The following is a 25,598-nucleotide window of genomic DNA, read 5'->3' as shown; positions in this document are numbered from 1 at the left end:
CCTAGTGCCCTGAAGCCTTCCAATCACCTCATCGATCTTCTCCCCACAAATGCTGTTAAAGACTTCACTCCATTGCTTCTGCCTCTCTGGACCAAGATTATTAACAGTTCACTGCAACAAGGTTGCATCCTGGTCACCCTCAAAGTTGGACAGGTATCACCCATTCTAAAGAAACCCACGGCTGACCCTACGGACCTAAACAACTATCACCCTATTTCCAATATTCCTACCCTTCCCAAAATTTTGGAAAAATGTGTACACCACCAACTGACAAGGCATATTGATCACTTTGACCTGCTCAACAAACACCAATCAGGTTTCTGAGCAGGTCACAGCACTGAGTCAGCCATAACACACATAATTGACGACGTGCTACAATTCCTTGGTCAGCACGGAACATGCCTACTCATCTTGTTAGACCTCTCCTCAGCCTTTGATACGGTCAAACATGAGAACCTGATAGATCTTCTGAAACATAGAATGGGTCTATCAGGGTCAGTGCTAAACTGGTTTACCTCATGTCTCCAAAACCGGACACAAAAAGTTAAGGGCAACAACACCCTGTCCAAACCCGTATCAGTAACTTCGGAAATCCCGCAAGGGTCCTCACTGTCCCTGACGCTGTTTAATCTTTTCATGGAACCACTCACTGAATTGCTACACGCTTCTAACGTGCAATATCACATTGTCACGAAGCCGGGCTCCCTGACCTGGACGAGCTCCCTGACGCAATCGGACGGGGTGTGCCTGCTAACGTCTCTTCCTTTACACCCCGTCCGCAGGATCCTTGTGACGTTTCATGGGCTTCCCCGGCCCTGCCTCCAGCACGTCCGTTTCCGTGTCCAGCCTCCATGACGCTGGGGGCGTTCCCACCGACTGCATCTGCACCCGACCAATCCGGCGCCTGGACGTCATCCACCACTGGCCAATCACGGGAGCTAGGGGCGTTTAAGGAAGCCCCGTTTCCCTACTGCAGCGCGGATCCTTTGGAAACGGAACGGGAAGACGAGGAAGACACCGCCAAGGAGGAAGAAGGAGGAACCGTCGTAGAACCGCTGTTGAGCCCCCTGGAGCCGAGAGTCGACAAGCCAGGAGGCCAACGTTCCCATGAGCCGCCCCGCCACACTTCCAAGGGAGAAGTGTGGCTACACAAGGTACGAGGGCGTTTTCAAGGGTTGTTTTTCTCACGGGGTGGGACCGGGTAGCCTGAGGGTGGACACTCTCACCGTGCCTTGTTATCCTTCACAGATAGGCGGTTACAGACGGTGGTAGTACCCTGGTGTTCCCTCACTACCCTAACCCCCTCTCTACCTGTGTATATATTGGTCTCGGCCCTAACGTGGCTCTTTTCTGTTTTTCTTTTCTCTCGAGTACAAATCCCTGGAACAAGCCGGCCTTCTCTCCTTGAGGCAAAGACTGGAAGTGATGACCTCGACAGTTCGCCGCTAAAGGGACTCCAGACCTATGTTCTTTGTACTTTACCCTTGTTTTGCTTACAATCCAACCGGTGGTAGAGAAGTACTTAATAAAAACCCGGTTAAAGACACCTTCATACTTGTGAGGCTCTCCTTCCCCCGACCCCCCTTCCCACACACATGTACGCTGATAACACACAACTATATCTTAAGATTCACACCCTAGAAGACATTAAATTGCTTAACACAACGCTTAGGAATACCCAGTCATGGCTGGCAGAAAACCATCTCAAATTGAATGCCCTTAAAGCCGAATTCCTCCAAATTGCTCCACCCGCCAAAGTCACCATAATGCAAGACTGCATCAAACACCTTACTGCACTCAACGTTCAACCAACCATTGTGGACTCTGCGAAATCATTGGGAATAACTCTTGACATCAACCTTAATATGCAAAATAACATTAGCAACGCTACAAAGGGTGCAAATTTCCAGATATCCACACTGAGGAAGTTGAAACCCTTCCTGCCAGTTAATGACTTCAAGCTGGCAGTTCAAGCCCTAGTTATACCTCGTGTGGAGTATGGAAGTGTCTCTCTGTGTGGCCTTCCAAAAGCTACAACAGCACCTCTAAGAGCCTCAAGAAATGTTGTAGCGAGACTCATCACTGGTTCGAAAAGAAGTTCCCACATCTCCCCAGACTTAAAAACCTTGATTTGGCTACCACTGGAAGCTAGAAATCACTTGAAAATAGCGTGTATGATGCATAAAGCCATGCATCACAACGCACCAAGCTATCTGGCACAGAAACTGACGATCTCTGGGGGGACAAGATCTTCTAGTAGCGCAGAAAACCTACTACTGAAACCGCTAAGATTCAACAAATAGAAAACATATAAACAAACCTTCTCAGGGATGGCGCCCAGGATATGGAATGCACTACCCCCAGAAACCAGACTAAACTCCTCTACCGCATCTTTCAAAAAGGAAGTAAATTCGATTCTCATGGCAAAATTTACCTGAGCATAGACTAAATAATTTCCAAGACCAATCGTACCCTCGCTACTAACCCGTACTATGACAAGGCTCCAACTAGACAATCTAGACATTATTTCCCCCCTCCACATGCTTCTTCGGGAGTCTTCTATTTTGTACCCTACTGCTTTACTTCTTATAAGATGTCATATATACGTGTTTAACCTGAACAATCACTTATTGTAAAGCGCTCTGATATCCACAAGGGTCTTGTTCGCGCTCTATAAAACTTTCAAATAAATAAATATATGAACCTTTAAGTGATGACGAGAGTGCAATTGGAACCGGAGATGGGGAACTTATATGAGATTGAGACTGAGTGAGTGTGGAGATGTCTTACATAGGAGCATCTATGAGAGACTCATATTTAATGGCATCAGTAGAAGGAAGAGCACATTTTTTTTAAATTTCGGAAACAGTAAGAGGAGTCATATCACACAATAATTCTTTCATTTGATTTATACCCTTCAGAACCCAGTGTTTCCCAAAAAAAGGTTCATTCGAAATTTTGAGATATTTATTATGCCATAAAGAGGATTCCAGAAATTCTTGTACTGAGGATAAGGGCCTTGTGAGAATACGAGAAGATACAAGACTAGAATATTTAATGTTGGAGCAGAAAAGGTTTGAGGAGGTTTCGAAAAAAATGTTATAGAATAAAAAGGAAAACGTGACACAAGTGAATCCTCCAATCTGCGCTAAATACTATTGGGTGAAGAAGGATTAGTTACTTACCTGTAATCCTAGTTCTCTTCCAGGGGTATCCTCATCAAAGTCATAAGCATTAGAATATTCCCGCCCATGCGCGGGACCCCGGAAACACTATATTATATGTGCCCCACATATATATACTCATATATATATAAATACATATATATATATATAAACATGCAATAGCAGCCAAATAAAATCAGAGCTGAAATATGCTGTGTAGAATTTCCACCATACATGAATAATAAGCATTAGAAACATGAGAAACAACAACAAAGTTTGTTTAGAAACTGTTTTAATGCTCAGAAAGCAGTAGAAATTCTCATAACTCACTGGAAGCATAGAAAGCTCCCAGGCTGCATTGCAAACCCACAGTCTAAAAAGACTGAAAAGCTAACCTGTAGCTGCATAGCAATAAACTGACACTGTGCCTTTAAGACACCCATGACCCCCAGTATCCCATCATGCCTCAGGGGTGACAGTTAGGTCAGTTGTTCTTTCCGGCTCCTTCAGGAAGGATCCTGGTTACACAGCTCCACTAGTTTTCTGTTTTCTGACAGAAAAATACTTCACTTTTGGCTATTTTTACACTTACTTTGACATTTAACAGCTAGTCAAGAAAGATACTGTCTTTTTTAGTCAGTTTAGTGAACATTTTCTTCTGAGAATGCCTTCACTCTTTGACAAATGTCCATCTTGTGGCAACAAGAAGGCAAAATCAGACAATCACGACGTCTGTATCTTGTGTCTGCCTGAAGATCATGATCCAGACACCTGTCCTCACTGTGAACACCTGTCAGGAAGAACTCTTAAAGACAGGGAGAGGATTCGCATTTATGGCCTGGCTCACAGGTCATCCAGAGGAAGATCTCCGGTGAAGAAGGGTTCCAAGAAGACTCAAACATCTTCAAAAAAGAAGTCTTCACATCCTTCAACATCAGCATCGGGCTCGGCGCTGAGAAAAGAACCACCGGTGGATCAGCTCTCGTCTAAACTACCATCGACGGCGGGCTCGCCTTCGAAGAGAAGACCAGGTACGTCGACGACGTCGAAGGATCCAATCCCGTCGTCGAAAATCCCCTCCGCCGTCGTCAACCGGGCGACGATCGGCGTCGAGGAATGTGACTCCGCCGCCGTCAACCGGGCGACGGTCGGCGTCGAGATCAAAGGCCCCTCCGCCGTCATCAACCAGGCGACGATCAGCGTCAAGGGAGGTCACTCCTCCGCCGTCGTCATCCAAGCGACGTCCGGCGTCGAGAAGTGTCACCCCTCGGCCGTCGTCTAAGAAACAACGTTCGGTGTCGAGGACCAAGACTCCTCCGCCGTCGACAGGGAAACATCGATCGGCGTCGAGGACGCAGTCTCCGTCGTAGTCTCGTCGACTCTCGGCGTCGAGGGTGTCCAATACCCCTCCGCCGTCGTCGCATAGACATTCGACGTCGAGACAGAGGGCTCCGTCGACGGCTGGTCATCGCCGTTCGACGTCGAGACAGAGGACTCCGTCGACGGCTGGTCATCACCGGTCGACGTCGAGACAGAGGACTCCGTCGACGGCTGGTCATCGCCGGTCGTCGTCGAGAGACCATAGATCCTCGCATCTTTTAAAAGCAGATTTTATTATGTACGTGGAGCACTGATTCTCTTCCAGGGGATCCTCATCGATAGTCATGAGCATTAGAATATTCCCGCCCATGCGCGGGACCCCGGAAACACTATATTATATGTGCCCCACATATATATACTCATATATATATAAATACATATATATATATATAAACATGCAATAGCAGCCAAATAAAATCAGAGGTGAAATATGCTGTGTAGAATTTCCACCATACATGAATAATAAGCATTAGAAACATGAGAAACAACAACAAAGTTGGTTTAGAAACTGTTTTAATGCTCAGAAAGCAGTAGAAATTCTCATAACTCACTGGAAGCATAGAAAGCTCCCAGGCTGCATTGTAAACCCACAGCCTAAAAAGACTGAAAAGCTAACGTGTAGCTGCATAGCAATAAACTGACACCGTGCCTTTAAGGCACCCATGACCCCCAGTATCCATCATGCCTCAGGGGGGACAGTTAGGTCAGTTGTTCTTTTCGGAGACTGAAAACAAACCCAGTAACAAATAAGTTAACAATATCTCCTTATTAAAGAATGTCCTTTGCCCGGGGAGGCGGGAGGGTTGCTTATGACTTTGATGAGGATACCCCTGGAAGAGTACTAGGATTACAGGTAAGTAACTAATCCTTCTCTTCCAGGGTATCCTCATCAATAGTCATAAGCATTAGAATAGAATAGCGACCCTCACCTCATCTCCCTGCGGGCAAAGGAGTAACAATACAGTAATACCCATACTAAGCCTAGTAACAACTAAGCTCGTACAGGCCGCAGGCTACCCAAATAGATTCCTCAAAGAGGCTTGTCCTACTTGAGTATCGGACCTGGAATCAGATTCTAGGCAGTAATGCCTCGTAAAGGTATGAACTGATTTCTATGTCGCAGCCTTGCATATTTCTGACATAGGAATGTCGTGCAAGAAAGCTACTGTGGCCGCTTTCCCTCTAGTTTAAAGCGCTTTGGGTGACACCAATAAAGGCTTTCCTGCAAGCTGGTAGGCCAATTTAATGCAAGGGACAATCCATCTAGAGATGGACCTCTTGGCCGCCGGAAAGCCTGTTCTCATCGAACCATAGTTCACGAACAGTGCAACGACCACTCTGCTGGGGTCGCTGGATTTGGGAAAAAGGGAGGGAAATGGACTGATTTATATGAAAATCAGAAACCACCTTAGGTAAGAAGGATGGGTGAGCCCTCAGAACAACCCTATTGTGATGGAAAACAGTATATGATTCCTTCGCACAGAGAGCTTGTATCTCGCTTACTCTGCGCGCTGATGTGATTGCCTCTAAAAAGGCTGCTTTCCAAGATAGATGTTGCAAAGAAGCCTTGTGGATAGGTTCCAAAGGAGGTGACATTAACCTGGACAGAACCAGGTTCAATTACCATGGAGGAGAAGGATTTCGCACAGGGGGATAGACTTTCTTCAACCCCTGGAGGAAGTCCTTAACCACCGGAACCTGAAAGAAAGAAATCTGATGAGGCGATTTCCTGTACGCCACTATGGCTGACAGATGCACTCTAATGGAAACATATTTCAATCCAGAAGTTGCCAAGGAAAGGAGGTATGGCAGGATTACCTCCTCCTGCCCTTTAGTAGGATCCAGATGATGATCCCTACACCATAAGTAAAACCTCTTCCACTTGAACGCATAAGACGCTCTCGTGGAAGGCCTCTTAGCCTCCTTTAAAATGTTCATGCATTCGGGGGGCAAGTTCAGATGTCCATATTGCAGGACCTCCGGTGCCATGCTGTTAGGTTCAGCGATGGGAGGTTGGGATGCAGTATCTTCCCGTCCATCTTGCTCAACAGGTCCGGCCTGCAAGGAAGTTGTCTGTGTGGACACAAAGAGAAATGTAGAAGGTCCGGGTACCACCACTGCCGTGGACAATCCGGAGCTATTAAGATCATCTCCATGTCTGACCTGAGGAGCTTGGACACTACCTTCGGAATCAGAGCCAGGGGAGGAAACGCGTAAGTGAATGTTCCTGACCAATCCATCAGAAGAGCATTCCCCTGCGTCCCTGGTCGGTGGAACCTGGACGCGAAGGCGTGGCATTTGGCGTTTTCGTCGTCTGCAAACAAGTCTATGGCTGGACGACCCCAGCAACGAAAAAGATCTTCTACCACCTCGTCGTTTAGCACCCAGTCTTCGAAGTGCCTGCTGAGTGCGTCTGCTTTTACGTTCAACTCGCCTGGAAGGTGCACCGCCACTACTGTGAGGCCTCAAGAGAGGAGCCAGTGCCAGATTGTTTGAGCCTCTCGGGAGAGTGGGCGAGATCGTGTGCCTCCTTGTTTGTTCAGATAGAACATGGTGGTTGTATTGTCCGTCTGAACTAGGACTGAGTTGGACTCGATCGCTGGAAAGAAAGCTTTGAGAGCTAGAAAAACCGCTCTGAGCTCCAGCATGTTGATGTGGTATGTCTGCTCCTGCGCAGACCACTGACCTTGTATTTGAAGTGGACCCATGTGCGCTCCCCAGCCTTGCAGAGAGGCATCCGTCACTATAGACTGGGATGGAAGAGGTTGGTGAAAAAGTACTCCGACCCGCACATTCTTTCTCCGAGTCCACCATTTGATTGCATCCTTCGTCGCTTGGGAAAGAGTAATACGATCTTCCCAAATGCCCTGTCGCTTGGTCCCACTGGTCCTCTAGAGCTTGTTGCAGAGGACGCATTTTCAGCCTGGCGTTTGGAATGAGGAAAATGCAGGACGCCATGGAACCCAGCAGGGATGCTACTTGTCGGGCTGTTGGAAACCGAGACTTTAGCAGAATCTCGCATTTCTGACTCATGGAAAAAAGTCTCTCCTCCGAAGGAAACGCTTTTCCCAATTTTGTGTCCAGAACGGAGCCTAGGTAGTGGATGGACTGTGTCGGCCGCTGGACTGACTTCTCCAGGTTGACATGGAGACCGAGTCTGTGCAACAGGTCTAGGCAAAGTTGCAGATCGTGCGTTACCTGAACCGGAGACGAGCCCTTTAGGAGCCAGTCGTCCAGGTATGGGTAGATGAAGAGACCCTTTTTGTGAAGAAAAGCCGCCACCACTGCCATGCATTTGGTAAAGACTCGTGGTGCGGACTTGAGACCGAAGGGTAGCACCTTGTACTGGTAGTGTTTGCTTCCCACTACAAACCTCAAGTACTTGCGATGCTGTAGAGCAATCGGAATGTGAAAGTATGCATCTTGCAGATCCACCGAACACATCCAATCTCCGGTTTGAAGATGTGGGCATATTTGGTGAAGAGCTAACATGCGGAACTTTTTTCTGACGATGACTTTGTTCAAGAGACGCAGATCGAGTATTGGTCTGAACTTGTCTCCCTGATCTTTTTTGGGGACAAGAAAGTACCTGGTGTAGACTCCCTTTCCTTTTTGAGAGGGGGGAACCTCCTCTATAGCTCTTTTTTGTAGTAGAACTTTCACCTATCTTCGGAGCGAGCTTAGCTGGTGAGGGCAAGAGTTCTGTGGAGGAATGCTCTTTGGAAGTGCACGGAAACGAAGCTTGTATCCATTGCGCAGTATATTCAGCACCCACTGATCCTTTGTGATGCTGACCCACTCTGCCAGGTGTTGTGAAGCACTTCCTCCCACTGGAGTGGGCAACGGCGCCAGAGGAAGCCACTGCTCAGGCCTTTCCTCCTCTCGTGGTGTTAGAGGATTGTTGGTGACCTCCTCTACCTCTGTTGGCTTTGCCTCGAAACTGGGTTTTTCCCTGGTTCTTACTTTGGGACCACTGAGGGGTTTGAACCCTCTGTTGAGCCCCTCTCCCCCTGTTGGTCTTAAAGCGGCGTTTCAAGTCTTTTTTCTTTTCCAAACCCACCGCTTTTACTGTGTCCAGTTCTGTCTTCATACGGGTCATCTCTTCGTCAGCATGTTCCCCGAAGAGAGAGGAACCCGAAAAGGGAAGATTGAGGATGCGATGCTGCGCATCCGGCTTCAGCACTGTAAGGCGCAACCAAGCCGATCTCCTGGCACAAACTCCATGTGAGGAGGAATGTGCCGCTAGCACTGCACCATCCGCAGCTGTGCTTATTAACTGGTTCGCCACCAGACATCCTTCTGTCATAGTCTCTTCATAGTCGTTCTGGTCTTCCTTTGGCAGTTTGGACTTGAACCTTTCCATGGAGTCCCATAAGGCTCTGTCGTATCTACCCAGCAGCGCAGCCGCACTGGAGACCTTCAGCGTGGAGGCAGCTGAATTGCAAACCTTGCGACCCCAGGAGTCTTGAGATTTGTTGTCCTTGTCTGGTGGGACTGAAGAGGTAGCGGCCACTGCATGTGTCTTTCTCGCCGCTGCCACTATCACGGAGTCTGCTGGAGGGTCAAATTTTACAAAAACTGGGTCAGAAGAAGCCGGTTTGTATTTTTTCTGTATGCGGGCTGGAACCGCTCTGATAGCCGCTGGGGTTAGGAAAACATCCTTGACAGGATCCATAATCCCCGGGACTACAGGCAGCAGTGGACGAGAGATAGATTTTTGTGCAAAGTTTCAAAAATTACTGTCATAGTAACTTGAGGGACAGACATTTCAATGCTCAGCTTCTGAGCTCCTCTTTGTAGGACATCCAGATAAGTGCCGATGTCATCCACTGGAGAGGATTTAGAGGTAGGACTATCCGTCAGCGTAGGAGAGTTATCTCTTTTGGAAGACCTGGTCGAAGAGATAGATGAAGTAGACGGAGTCCTTCGACGTTTACGGTGAGCACTGTGCCTCCTCTCCCGTGATCTTCTTGAATGCTCTTCCCTTCTAGGAGAGCGAGATCTGACCCGATCTTCCCCTCTGGGCGAACGAGGCCTGACCGGACTGTCTTTTCTGGGAGATTGGGGTCTAACCGGAAGTTCCCTTCTGGGAGATTTAGTTGGTGTTCTCCCAGGTGATTTGCGCCTGGGAGGACTACGCTTGTCCATCTCCTCCACCAGATTCTGAAGAGGAGACCCGTGTTGAGAGCTGGCATACTCATACATACGTTTGGCAGCTCCTGAATTTCGCCAGTGGTCCAATAATCTGTACCATCTAGGTGACAGTCTGATCTCCGCAGCCGAAGGATCTGGCTGACGCACAGGAGATCTGCGGACAGGGCTTCTGGACCTCGAGGATGCTGTTGAGGAACCAGAAGATTGTGAAGTGGAATGACGAGAAGCTGACTCCGTAACCATGATAACAGAGTTTCTTTCTGAATGTCTCGACGTCGAGCGTTCTTTTCTCGACGCCTCACGCCTCTGGGGGGTCGGCGGGTCGAACAATCTCGACTTCGAATGCCTCGACGGCGACCGATGCGAGGATCTATGGTCTCTCGACGTCGACCGGCGATGACCAGCCGTCGACGGAGTCCTCTGTCTTGACGTCGACCGGTGATGACCAGCCGTCGACGGAGTCCTCTGTCTCGACGTCGAACGGCGATGACCAGCCGTCGACGGAGCCCTCTGTCTCGACGTCGAATGTCTATGCGACGACGGCGGAGGGGTATTGGACACCCTCGACGCCGAGAGTCGACGAGACTACGACGGAGACTGCGTCCTCGACGCCGATCGATGTTTCCCTGTCGACGGCGGAGGGGTCTTGGTCCTCGACACCGAACGTTGTTTCTTAGACGACGGCCGAGGGGTCACACTTCTCGACGCCGGACGTCGCTTGGATGACGACGGCGGAGGAGTGACCTCCCTTGACGCTGATCGTCGCCTGGTTGATGACGGCGGAGGGGCCTTTGATCTCGACGCCGACCGTCGCCCGGTTGACGGCGGCGGAGTCACATTCCTCGACGCCGATCGTCGCCCGGTTGACGACGGCGGAGGGGATTTTCGATGACGGGACTGGATCCTTCGACGTCGTCGACGTACCTGGTCTTCTCTTCGAAGGCGAGCCCGCCGTCGATGGTAGTTTAGACGAGAGCTGATCCACCGGTGGTTCTTTTCTCAGCGCCGAGCCCGATGCTGATGTTGAAGGATGTGAAGACTTCTTTTTTGAAGATGTTTGAGTCTTCTTGGAACCCTTCTTCACCGGAGATCTTCCTCTGGATGACCTGTGAGCCAGGCCATAAATGCGAATCCTCTCCCTGTCTTTAAGAGTTCTTCCTGACAGGTGTTCACAGTGAGGACAGGTGTCTGGATCATGATCTTCAGGCAGACACAAGATACAGACGTCGTGATTGTCTGATTTTGCCTTCTTGTTGCCACAAGATGGACATTTGTCAAAGAGTGAAGGCATTCTCAGAAGAAAATGTTCACTAAACTGACTAAAAAAGACAGTATCTTACTTGACTAGCTGTTAAATGTCAAAGTAAGTGTAAAAATAGCCAAAAGTGAAGTATTTTTCTGTCAGAAAACAGAAAACTAGTGGAGCTGTGTAACCAGGATCCTTCCTGAAGGAGCCGGAAAGAACTGACCTAACTGTCACCCCTGAGGCATGATGGGATACTGGGGGTCATGGGTGTCTTAAAGGCACAGTGTCAGTTTATTGCTATGCAGCTACAGGTTAGCTTTTCAGTCTTTTTAGACTGTGGGTTTGCAATGCAGCCTGGGAGCTTTCTATGCTTCCAGTGAGTTATGAGAATTTCTACTGCTTTCTGAGCATTAAAACAGTTTCTAAACAAACTTTGTTGTTGTTTCTCATGTTTCTAATGCTTATTATTCATGTATGGTGGAAATTCTACACAGCATATTTCAGCTCTGATTTTATTTGGCTGCTATTGCATCTTTATATATATATATATATGTATTTATATATATATGAGTATATATATGTGGGGCACATATAATATAGTGTTTCCGGGGTCCCGCGCATGGGCGGGAATATTCTAATGCTCATGACTATCGATGAGGATCCCCTGGAAGAGAATCAGTGCTCCACGTACATAATAAAATCTGCTTTTAAAAAAAGGCATTATGGTATTGCTGAAAAGTTGGAAAACTTACGCTCAACTCTTTGGATTTACAGAGAGATGCTAAAGAGAGGCTCGCATTTTCACCATTCCCTAAAAAAGTAGTAATCGATTTATTCAATAACTTAAAGAATGTTAAAGGTATTTTAATAGGCAAAATGGACAAGTACAAATTAATGACAAGCAAAAATACAATGGGGACCATTTCTAAGTCATTTGAAGGATCTTATGATAAACATCGTCTAAGTTTATCTGTATTTTCTTTGCCATGGAAGTAGAATATTTAATTGCCAAGCACTTGATGACGAGTAGAGACCATTTAAGCCCAGTGCCATCAAACATATCTCTACGACAGTACTTTTTAAGAAGGAGTATTCAGATTTTGAAAAGTTACATTTATATCCAGATAGACTAGAATACGTTGATCAAAGTTTGGTAAAGGCTGGGATTGATGTTTCAGGTTCAGAAACATAAAGGATCACGTCATAGGTGTACGCTGAAAACTTAATTTCTGTATCTTTGTGTCGAAAGCCATGAAATGATGATGAATTTCGTAATGTGCGCAAAAAGGGTTCTAGGGATAAAATAAAAAGAAAAGGGGATAAATGACATCCCTGTCTGGTACCCCGTAAAAGGGGAAATATGTAGACTGCTAACCATTTAAAAAATCAGATGTCATCTGGGAGGAATATAATATAGCTATATACTTGAGAAAGGTTGAACTAAAACTATGCAATTTTAGAGCCCACATCATAAACTTCCAATTGACAGGATCAAAAGCTGTTTTGGCATCCAAAGTTCAGCAGCCATAGGTATATTGGCAGAAGAAGCCATATATAGAACATCCAGGTACAACCTAGAACTGTCAGTCATGTGTCTACCCTTGACAAATCCAGTCTGCTCAAGTCCAACCATATCGGAAATTAAAGGAGAACTCCTAATTGATAAAATCTTGTCGAACAGCTTGCAATCTAAATTAATAAGGGAAGTGGATCTATAACTGGTACATAAGGAAGGGTCTTTATCCTTTTTATAAATCAAACAGATTATTGCATCCAAAAAGGTCCCCTTAGCTTCGTCCTGTGAAAGAAAAGACTACTATAAAGTAAGTAAGTGCCGAAGTAAAAGATGTGAAATACAGGTGAAGAATTCAACAGAAAAGCGGTCCTGACCCAGTGCTTTATCTTTGGGTAGGGCATTAAGAGCCGGTTTTAATTCACATATTGAAACAGGCTCTTTTAGAAAAGAAAGATCCTGCATCTGTTGCTGTCTTGACGGGAGGGAGTAAAAATAGGAATCTAGTACCTCATCAGTGGGTAAGTGGTCTGGTGTATAAAGATTTGTGTAAAAATTCTGTAAAGCACTTCAAAATGTCATTGTTTGAGATGAAGAGAAGGTATTTCAACAAATCATGTGACTAAGATCAATAGGACGACAAGACAAATACATCAACAAGAGAAGTGCCTAATACATAAATGATCCATAAAAACAACTTACCAAACACGAAGATAACATGGACACAGTTGGTGTAGTAAGGGAGGTATTTGGGAGATAACCCATCAAAAGAGGGAGTCCAGATTAGATAACAGACAACTGCAAGGAAGAATAAATAAATAGCAAGGTTAAAAAAACTAGAACAATTAGCTAAAGACAACAACCATAAAAACAAACACCATGAACACTTGAACATATTACCACTAGTAACAGCATATTTAATTACTTGAAGTAAGATATATACTTAATTTAATTCAGAAGCAAGGGTCGAAGGTATAAGTCTATGACAGGTGAAGAGGCAAAAAACAAAGACTTCAGACTTTTCCAAGGTCCATTGCTTCACCCTTGTGATGGAGAATAAATTTCCTCAGATCATCTGGACAGTCAAATGAAAATGTTCGGTCCTTATATGTGACTTTAAAGAAGCACAGGTTTACAAGTCTATATTCTGCATTCATAGATCACAGAGTTGGCCAGAAGGATTAAGCTCCTTCCAATGAGTGGCAGTTGCAGGAGGTAGATCTTTTAGCTTTACTGCCTCCAGTCTCTGGAATGCTCTTCCCCTGAAGCTTAGACAACTGAACACCTTGTCCGGCTCCAGGAAGGAACTGAAAATCAGTTTGTTCCCTAGAGAGTTGACCATGCCTATTCTGTTACGGCCGCTGCTCTCTAATCTAAGCGCCAGGATACCCTTTGGGTGATAGTCTCGCTATACAAGAGCACCTTACATTACATTACAGTTGCGCGTGCTACATCTTGGGGAATAAAGACCTTCTGACCAGATCATAGCATTTGTTTTCTTTGATTAGCTGCTGATAACACCATCAGCTGCTCAGTATACTCTATAAAGAGAACAATTATTCCTCTAGGGCGATCAGAACTTGAAGCACTGACAGGTTTGGGAAAAAGATGGTGAACACGCTATAAGTTGAGATGTGTTTCTTCCTTAAGGCCCACCAACTTGGGAATGTGTATCCCAAGAAAGGCAAGCATGTCTGACCCCTCTGTCGTTCCGGAATGCCATACATTTAAAGATTATTAGACCTATTCCAGTTTTCTAAATCTTTTGTCTGCTGCTTCAAGAGCCCTATCGCCAAAGTCATGCCGTCAATTTTAGCAGCAGCATCCTGCACTTCACTAACCAGTTGATCAACATCTGGCACCCTGGACTCCAACATAGGCCACTTTTCCTCAGTATGTTAAAGATTAACCTTAGTCTCCAAGACAAATGTTTGAAATGTTTGCTCTCCTCATTAAGGTCTTTCAAAGTCAAAGGTAGAGGAGACCTTGCAGTGGAACCAGTATCTTTTTTTCTCTCTTTTGGTAGTAGCATTTGAATCTTTGCAAGCAGTGGGCATGACTATAGATTAGGTAGCAGCCTTTAGAGTAGAGGAGGAAGAGTACTCTATAAGCGTGTGAAAAAAGAAAAAGCAAAAACAGCACAATAGAGGCCGTGGTGACAACCTATTGCCACACACAAGGGGATATCTGAAGTATGTGCGTTATCCAAAAATTGCCAGTATGGCCCACATCCTTGAAGGTAGTGCCAAATTAATTATTATGGAAAGAAAGGGCATCAAAAATATTCAAACAGCCCACCTCTCTACTAACAACAGAGATAACAATAAAAAATAAAAAATAGAGGTGAATCAACATGAGGGGAACCATCCGTTAGACTGTTGACAGAAATGTATTCCAGAAGTATTCATAACTGGCAGAGTTTGAACACATAAGTACACTTTGTACCTTGCATATCAGCTCTGTTTTGAAAGGCACTGTCAACGCAGGCAAACAGGCATTCAAAAGCAGTTTCCAAAGGCTTTCTGACAAAACTGTAGGAAAGTCGTTACTGCCCTCTTGGTGCAACATTGGATTGAGGAAACCCATACTGACACCGAGCTGCGATGGACAATAATCTCCAAGGTGGAACCTGACCCGAGAGGTGGTGATGTAGAGGCAAAATTGCAATAGAGAGAAGCTATGCTTATTTTAAAATTCAACACTGCAACAAGGGGTTTGAATGAGATGGCAGAACTGTACAATCTATAAACATGGAGGACGCACACGGTGACGCCATGATTGTAGGACTAACTGACCTCTGGGACTAAATTCTTCCCGTGTCTGCAAAGAGAACTTTGGAAGTATACTCCACCAACACTCCCTAGCTCCTAAGCACATCCGTTTTCTGCGCTTCAACAGAGCGTCAGAAATGGATTCTATCAGACTCCACAGCCCCTTAACTTATCTCTATTCAGCTTGTAAATAAGGCGAAAAAGTTTTTCACCAGACTCTCCAGCTCTCCAATTCAGTCTTATACCTAGTATGCCATGAATTAATGAATCCGCACGCTCGCGTTTATCATACCTCTGCCCTATAAAATATGCGCAAATCAGGAAGTGGTCTTCAAAGTAATAATTATCTTTTATTAACGAAACTACGAGTGATGATCCAGTATTAAGTTGCCTCAATTGTTAAAACCGAACTGTGTATCCTCAAGTGCACACATGTTTGAATTTGGCAAAATCGACACCCTTTGGTCCCCTTGCGAAGAGCCAGCGTAAGGTTTAAACAACTACAATTCCTGTCATGTAAAACAAAGAACTACAAATCCCATCCTCCTTCGGGAGAACGATATGGAACTATTTACTTACGGAGACCCGGAAGATCATTACGGCGCTTTCCCGAATACAGGCAACGCCACAGGCAGACTCCCCGTCTAAATCAAAAGGCAATGCACTAATTCCAGCTAAGAACCACGAGGTTGTCCGAACTACTGGACTATAGAGCGGCGGCAAATGCGCATTTGTATGGACAATATTACTTGGGAGCCCGCCCTGTAACATTCACAAGGGGTATGTTTGATTTCTTTAGAGACGTCAGGAGAGACCAAACGAATTAAAAAGAATCCATATTGCCTAATCATGAGATAACCCTTCGTGGAGGTTATTCGTGCAGCGAAACTTAGAGACCCAGTGAGTATAATGCCCTCTGTTTTTTCCCCAAATGCAACCCCCCAACCCTTCAATCAAACCATGAGTCTATATTCTGAGATACTTATAGTACACTGTTCCTTTCACCACAGTTTTCTTCTATGAAAGCCATCTTCATAAGAACAGGTACCACTGCTGTGTGCGCTAGATTGAATGTTGAGTTGAGTGTTGCCAGCGAGATGACTGATTGATTATATTATGTCTTTCAGATTGAATGATCACACAGTCCTGAGGAGAATCCCATCATTTTTGGGGATTCGAAACGCGTCGACCATATTTCTGTCTTAAGCCAATCATTTTGAATGTCGAGTCAATTTATGAATTGTTTGATGGCTTAAAAAATTGATTGTTGTTTATAAAAAAAAGATATTTTTCTAAATACTATTCTTGCGGACATCACCTGCCAGATAAAATTAGCATCAGTGCAGGGATTCCATTTCTACACGACCCACAGCTTTTCTTCTTTTTCTATTCTTTTTCCACTCACGTGTAAATGTTGCTAGCCTGAAATTGATGTGTATGTTTGAGTAAACCATCACGCTTTTCATCTACCTGCAAAATTCCCCTCTTTCATCACGCACTTGTACATATTCGCACATAGATTTTAGCTCTGGGAATCTCCCCTCCTATGTAACTTTGGATTGATTAAAAGGAAAATGTTCAAATCCTTTGTTTACTATATATAAATTCAAAAAAACTAAAACAATTCTCAAAAATAAAAAGATTAATAAAAGTTTTTGGGAAACTCATCCCTGGACTGAAATAGTGGTCTATAGAATATGAGAGATTTGTGACTCATTGTTCTACTTATTCTTCAAAACTGTTGAGCAGTACTGGCACTTTGCTTTGTTGATCAAAACTGTATCTCCAGCATATTTCAGCTGACAAGAATTGAGTACTATGCCACAAGTGTGTTATATAGCTGGCATGTCAGCTAACAGTAAACTGTCACTATGAGAGTGGCAAATAAACATTAAAATTCGATTTCCAAGGCTTATCTGTTGTTACCTGACCTTGGGAGCAATATGTATCTCAGCCCGACCTGGCACACAAACCGGTTCCGACATACTCTGAAGTGGACAAAATGGGGCCTGCAACCGCCGATTCTAAAGTGCGCAACGCGGGGGAGCTACAATACGGTAAATTGCTTAAAAGTAGCCTGACAAAGGAAAAAATATCTTATCTCCATGTGTTTGTGCACCGGTTCCACTATGGCAGAAGCATTTTCAGCAGACTCTGCCGCCCATAACAAAGAAATGTCTCTGATGCCGAGCGGAGCTTCAAGGTCCTTTAGCCATCTTAAGGGCGGTTTAGCCAAGTATCCCTGTATTTACATTTGTGAAGCCCCAACTTTCATAGAGCACACAAAGCTACCAGCGCCATTAGTAGTACATTTTAACAGTACAATTATCTATGAATTCCTTAAAAATCACAGGAAAACATTTTCTGAGTTAGGTTCAAATTATAACTGGTACGATAGCCATCATATATTATTTTCACAGAATAAAGCGGGTATATCTATTTTCATTTCAAAGAATTTTATTATTATAAAACGCAAATGAAGGTACACAAAATAAATGTCAGTGATACAATTGATAGACTATAAAAAACAGTCAAAATATAGTAGGCAAGCATGTGTTTAAAAATAGACATTCGTAGCCAATAGAGCCCACCATAAATAAATAAATAAATTAAGTATGATGAAAATATCTATCATATAACAGCAAGAAATATCAAGAGTATCACTATCAGTTAGAGTACCACGGAAAAGAAATGAAGGGAAAAAAGAGAGGAAAGAGAAGAAAAGAGAGAAGATAGGAAGAGAAAGAGAAAGATAGAGAAAGCAAGAAAAGAGAGAGAGAGGAGGATTTCCATCGGACCAACCCAACAAATAAAACACCATTCAACCAGACATATCAAAGGGATATTGTGCAATCAGCCCTTTGGAAGATAAATCCATGTAGGCATCCAGAGCAGTCCAAACACCACTAGCAATAGACGGGGTAAGATGGGCATGGTCAACCGATGTATGAGCACTACGTAAAAAGGAAACCCAAGCCCACCAGGTATGATAGGAAACTAGAGAAAATGACTTCCATTCCATTAAAATTACTTTAACTGCAATAGTCAATAAAAGGTCTAACAGTTGTAAGTCCATGGGCTCTAAGGGAAGAGGAATTGGGGAGGCTAGAGGGCCTAATAGGATTAATGGAAAGGATAGTTGAAACTGAATACCAAAAATGAGCATAAGGTGTTTGTGAATGAGATCCCAAAAAGGTTGAAGGAGAGAACAGTCAAAGAACATATGAGGAAAATCGCCAGGTAGTAAACCACAACTCCAGCAAAGGTTGTCCTCTTTGAGACTCAACGCGTGTAAGTGCATAGGAGTCCAATGAAGAAGGTTAACGGAGAAAAATTTAGATTGCATTAACGATGGAGCGATTTTATTACGAAGAGAGAGTTTACCAATCATCTGCCAGGTGTCTGAAGAAATATGATCCGTAATACTCTGGTCAAAATGATGTAACCACTTCTGCTGAGCTACAGTATGGGTAGGTATGGAAGTAGATTGTAAAAATTTATAAATTTTAGAGGCTACATGGCCCGTCCTGATCCATAATTGAAAGAGATTAATCGTAGGGGAAGTAGGATGAAGGCGCACCTTAGCCAATGCCACTTTAATCTTGAGAAATGTATAAAAATCTAAATTAGATAAAGAAAACTGTTGAGCCAAAGTGGAAAATGGTAAAGGAGCATTACTGGAATCATAGAGATGATGAACAAGCGAAATCCCTTTAGATGCCCAGTAAGACATTAAAGAAGAAGATATAGTAAGTTTAATTTTAGAATTCCGCCAAATAGATGACCATCTGGATTTGTGTAATGGATTCGCCATCCTCTTGTCCACAATTCTTACCGTAGCAATAGTATCTAGAATAATAGAGCGGGAAAAAGGAATGAACAAGGTGGACGTAGTTAAAAAAGAAGCAGTCGGCAAAGGAAAGGCCAGTTCCTGCTCTATTAGCAGCCAAGAAGGAACATGAGTAGGAGGGGATGCAAACCAGAGAGCACCTTGAGAAGCTAGAAAGGCAGTTTGATATCTTTCCCAATCAGGAAAATTACAACCTCCCATATCACAGGGTTTTCGTAAGAATTTATAAGCAATTCTAGCCCGTTTATTATTCCATAAAAATCTGGAAGTAATAACATCAATGTCATGAAAAAAGGAAGCAGACAACTTCACCGGAAGCATGGAAGAGACAAAATTAATAATCGGCGTTATCATCATTTTAAGAGTCTGAAGGCGCCCCCACCATGAAATGTGTTTCGGAGACCATGCGTCTAGCAAACGCCGTACTTTAAGCATAGTCTGATTCTCATTGTAAGCCACTGTATCATATAAGGTGGAACAAAAGTAAATCCCCAAATACTTCAATTGCTTAGACTGCCATTTAAAGCCAGCAGAGCCCATATGTGAAGAGAAACAATAAGCATTCAGTGGGAACATCTTGGTCTTGTCCTTATTTAAGGTGTATCCTGAAACCTTTGAAAAACGAGAGATGATATCAGAAATAGCAGGAATGGCCAAAGCAATATCATCAGAGAAAATAAGGACATCATCCGCGTAAGCCGCAGTTTTAATCCGATGAGGGCCAAAAGAAAAACCCTTAATATCTGGATGCATGTCAATTAATCTAAGGAGAGGATCAATGGATAATAAAAACAAAAGAGGAGATAAAGGGCATCCCTGTCTAGTGCCCTGGCGAAGGTTAAAAAAAGACGACGTAGCACCATTTACTCCTATGTTGGCTCGGGGTTGTGAATAGAGGGACATAACCATATGAATAAATGAATCACCAAGATTATGTGCGCATAATACAGCACAAAGGAATGGCCAGGACACCTTATCGAAGGCCTTTTCTGCATCAAGAGCCAAAGCAGCGGCCGGGAGCTTAGAGTGTTTAGCTGAACCGAGAATATGACAAAAGGTTCTGATATTATCTCGTGCGAGACGCCCCTTTACAAAACCCGTTTGAGATGGATGTACCAATTGAGGAATGAAGGATTCTAAACGCTTAGCCAAGATTTTAGCAAAGATCTTAGCTTCCATATTAAGAAGGGAAATAGGACGGAAGTTTTTGGGGTCAGAGTGATCTTTCCCCTCTTTCGGAATCACTACAATAGTGGCATCAGCAGCAGAACCAGAAACAGAGCCATCCTTAATAAAGGTATCGAAAACAGATTGAAGTTTGGGAACAATCAAAGGAAGAAAGGTTTTGTAAAATAAAATAGGGTAACCATCAGGTCCTGGAGCTTTCCCAGAACGAGTGGCTTTGATTGCAGCAACAATTTCGTCAGAAGTAATTGGGCCATTTAAAGAACTACTATCCTCTACAGAGATAGTTTTAATTGGGACAGAATTTAAGAACTCCTGGCATTGCTCAAAAGAGGATTGGTTAGAAGGAGTATATAGGTTATTATAAAAACCACGAAAAACCTCAAGAATTTCCTCGGTCTGAAATTTTTTAGTGCCAAGGCGATCAGTAATAGAAGAAATCCGAGAAGAGTTATAAGAGGATTCCTGAAATTTTAAGGTAGCCGCAAGAAGCTTACCAGCCCGGTTTTTTAATAATAGCCTTTTAGATTTCTGAGCTTGGACCCCAATATGAGCTCTCTTGGTGACTATGGTGTTATAAGTATATTTTAAGTGCTTAATTGACTGAAGACAGGATTTATCTTTAGAATGTCGAAAGAGAGCTTCTAAATTTTTAATCTCAGTTGCCAAGTCGGTAAGTTCCTTTTTGATATCAGAATTCCTTTTTGACATACATTTAATAACCTGACCACGGAAAGTACACTTAAACGAATCCCAAAGGACAATTGGGGAAGAAACTGAGCCTACATTTTCAAGGAAAAAAGTATCAATGTCATTGGAGAATTCACAAATTTGGGAATCATCCTGTAAAATTTCAGTATTTAATCTCCAGGATCGAGGTCTCGTCTGAGGAACAAAGGACATCAACGTAAAAGTAACCGCAGCATGATCAGAAATCAGAATAGGGTGGATAAGCAGCGAGGAAGAAGAAGAAACCAAAGTGGAGTGTACTAATAAATAATCAATACGTGAAAAGGTAGAATGAGGGGAAGAAAAGAAAGAAAAATCACTACCAGTGGGATTATGCAAACGCCATAGATCCTCAAGATGAGATATAGAACACATATTAATTAGTTGTTTATGTGATTTAGGAGGGCGAAACTGAAAAGCTGAATTCCTATCTAGAATGGGATCCATTGGTAAATTGAAATCCCCACCAACAATAAGATTACCCGAGTGAGGTGTATCATTCAATTTCTTGGTAACTGCCTTCCAAAAGGACGGATCATCTTTGTTAGGGGCGTAAATATTCATAACATAGAGATCAGCAGTGCCATCAGTCAACTTAGTTACGAGCCATCGACCCTCCGTATCATACTCAGAAGAGATTATAGACAAGCCCGACTTTTTAGAGACCAAGGTGATAACCTCATTCTTCTTTCCAAAAGCATCGGAGCAGACAACATCTGAAACCCACTCTTTCTTTAGGAAGAGTGCCTCTCTGGTAGAAACCTTCGTTTCCTGAAAAAGAACCAGATCCGAAGAAAGAGACTTGCACTAGTCTAAAATCTTGGACCTCTTGACTGGATGATTCAAACCCTTACCATTAAGAGACAGCACATTCAGGCCCGACATAATCTTGCAGAGACAAACAAAGATAATACATGACTGAGAAAAAGCAAACAAACAGCACCAAAACCAGCAGCCAACCCCAAAGTCTTAAAACCAAAAAGGGAGAATCCTATGAGGAAATCCAAAGAGCGAACAGAAAAAAGAGAGAAAGAGAAAGATAAAAATGAAAGAAGATAGAGACAGATAGTCAAGGAAAGGCCATAGAAGAAGGGAAAAGAAATGAAGAAGAAAGGTCTGAAAAACACCAAATTCATACTAGGAGGAACGTGGTAAGACGAGCAAGGAGAACATCGTGAGGTATAATAACAATCAGTTCGAAAAACCCCAATGTAATATATAACTGGGTAAAAATAATCAGGAAGAGGAAAACATTTGAAATGAGGGTTGATAATAAGAGGAATAGTACCATAAGAGCAAGCCAACCGGTAAATTTATACAATAAAAATATGCATGTAGCAAAAAAAAACTATATAGGAAGAAAGAGAGAGCACTATGAAAAAATGGATACAATCAAAGAAAGAAAAACAACAAAGAAGTGTGAAACATGCCAAGCAATGAAGTTACCGAAATAGCTAAAATAGGAGGAAGCGAATTATGTAAAAAGATTATAAAATACAAGATAAATACATAGATTACAATGAACTAGCACGAATATAGGAAGATAGTAAATAGTTGTGAAGCAGAACAAGCAATGAAACAGCAATGTAAATATATATCAAAACTAATTATACAATAAATATTCAAAGGCACTTGTAAGCAATTAATTATCATACATAAGGTATATAAACATTGTTATAGTTAAACTAATGAAAACAGGAAGGAACACCGAAAAAATATGAAGTTCATATATGATACTTAGACAAGCTAGTAATAAAGTATAAAATAGAACCAATAACTTAGACCTAATAGAAAAAAGCATGTAATAGTGGTAAAGCACCCTAAGCAATAAAGCATTAATTAAGTAAGCATATAAATAAATGCAAGATACAGTAACTGTAACATGGTGAGAGCAGCTTGACGCTAACTATAGAAAATAGATAATAAAAAAAACCTGTGAGAAAGTCTTGTACCAGAACAAGAAACAGTACAAGAAATATTGAAGCCAATAAGCACTAAAGACATACAAGTAGAACGACCACACCAAACGGAAGAGCCAAGGACAAAGCAAGTGAGAAACTTGACTACGCAAAAACAAAAACGATAGAAAATCGAAGAACGGGGATAAAGAAAAGACCAAATATGAACACATACTGTACACAAAGAACCAAAAAAAGATAGACGGAAAAAAGCTAACCGGAAAAAGAGCGTTCAGAAGCAGAATACTACTACAAAGTTGAACAAGGGAACAGAAATGAGATATGTCCAATATAACAATGAGGAATAAGAGAACGAAGACAAGAAGAACCAACCATGGGGAAGAAGAAAAAACACTACGAAAGCGAAAAGACAATAGCAAGGAGAGGGACAACCGACAAGAAAAGAAAAGGCGCTACTACAATAATGATAAAGGGACAACAGTTAAAAAAAAAACCTAATGCGCCAAACAACAACATCATAAAAATGGAAAGGAGACCACAGCAAGGAACGGGAAAACACTACCAAAAAAAAACTTGACTGACATCACCAATCACAAAAGAAAATCATAGACGCACCAGCAACCATGGAGCACGCAGGTCTAAAAAAGGTAAGCTCAATAGACCTGGAAAAGAGAGAAACAACAAAGAAGGCAAAAGAATCACATCAAGTGCCAGAAGCACCAGGAACAAGCGAAGCCTCCATTTGAAGATCCATCTGTAGTTCCATCTGATTGTCTAAAAAAGAGGACAAGTCAGCAGGTTCGTCGAAGATTCTGGAGTGACCTTTGAAGGTAATGCGAAATTTGGAAGGGCCAGAGAAGGAAAAGGGGATATTTATCTCTGATAGACGCTTCCGGAGATTAAGAAAGCCTTTCCTCCTTATCACCGTGTCTCTGGCAAAGTCTTGAGAAATTGAGATACGGTGGCCTTCCCAGGAGACAACTTTAATCTTCCGCATATGAGCCAAATTTGTTCTGTGTGCTGATGACGCAACGGTTTAAAAATGATAGCCCTTGGTTGCGTAGCAGATTTAGAACGAAAAGTGGGGACACGATGTGCCCGTTCCAGCTCAAAGTCTCTTTGAAAAGAAATGTGCAGGGTAGAAGGCAGCCATTGGTATAAGAAGTCAATCATAGACGGTGCACCTTTCTCGGCTTCTTCTGGAAGGCCAAAAATGCGCAGGTTGGATCTGCGGTTACGATCCTCGTGTTCAGTGAGATCTCTCCGCAATGCCGCCATTGAGCGCTCTAACTGTAAAAGAGACCTAGATTGCATTTGCATATTATCCTCTGCGCCACTGATACGAGTCTCCGTGGCAGAAACACGAATGGAGAGAGCTTTAAGATCATTCCTGATGGCTGATACCTCCACCTGTAGTAAATCCGTATTAGTTTTGGTAGACTGCGCAATGTCATGGACATCATTGAGACGCGTCAGAATAGCCTCCAGAGTGGAATTAGCATCTTTTTGAGAAGATTCAGGTGTAGGAGATACTTGCTTGAGTCTCTTAAGAGAAGCTTTCGACTCTTTTGTATCTTTAGCAGCTGGCGACAAGCCCATATTTGCCGCCATAGAGCCTCCAAAACAAAGGTAGAAGAAGCAACCACTGCAGAGAACTGAGGAAAATCAAAAGGCCAGAGGATATTGGTGTGCTCAGTAGGCAATGGAAAAAAAAAAAAAAGAAAAAAGAAATGAGCAGAAAGATGAAAGCACACAGCCAGCAGGTATCGCAAAGTAGTAAATATCGGCGGACTTATATGCACAAAAATAGAAATCTCAGCACAGTAATGCCAGGCCCCTGTCAATAGGAAGAGAACGCTTTCAAAAACTAAGAAGCCAAAAAGCTGGGTGCCAAAGAGCACTTAGTATCACTGAAAGGCAATGGAGGCGCTCTGAAGAAAGGAAAATAAAAATAAAATGCAAAAAAGTCTCATTTTAAAGCCACACATCATGAAGAATGTAAAAAGAAACCGTGATAAGCTTGTAAAGGGTAATAGTAGTCACCAGCACCTGCTTGCTCGCATTCCGGATAGATTCGTAGCAATGGTACCTCCGTTTGTGAGGATACTCGGAACTGCGTGCATGAAGAGAAACAAAATGGCGGCCGCTCGTAAAAACATCAAGCGCCACCTCAAAGTGGCAAAATAACAAGCACCAGCAGCTCCAGGGCGCAGGAAGGACTCTCAATCAGCGCTCGGCACCTTCCGACACATGAGGCTCCTCTTGTGCGAGTGTGGGGTCACTGGAAGCGGCGATGAACCTCCGACGGCCCTCGCTCGTCTCGGAGCTCAAGCGCAAACCGCCATTCCGTAGCGGCGCGCAAGCCACGCCCGGGGTATATCTATTTTCAATTAACTATACATTTCAACATAACACACATCATTTTACAAGCGATGTGCAAGTAAAACATTTTTGCTGGTAAGTTGATTGTGTTCCTGTTGAACACACATATGGTCCCATAAAAACAATTAATGATCGATTTTATTTGCAACTTTAACCAGTAACTATTATGGCTACAGCTAAAGTGATTTAAAATGTATGTGAATGTGTATTTCTATGGAGCATGTTAGGGACGCCACCAAGGTAGATAAATGTTCTGCATTCTTTATCTCATGTACGAAAATGTGTATGTTATTTGTTGTTAAAAA

Source organism: Lissotriton helveticus, chromosome 1_1 (assembly GCF_964261635.1).
Source record: "Lissotriton helveticus chromosome 1_1, aLisHel1.1, whole genome shotgun sequence".
In the NCBI taxonomy this organism is placed as follows: Eukaryota; Metazoa; Chordata; class Amphibia; order Caudata; family Salamandridae; genus Lissotriton; species Lissotriton helveticus.
The sequence above is the reverse complement of the archived record's forward strand: the minus strand, read 5'-3'. Positions refer to the sequence as shown.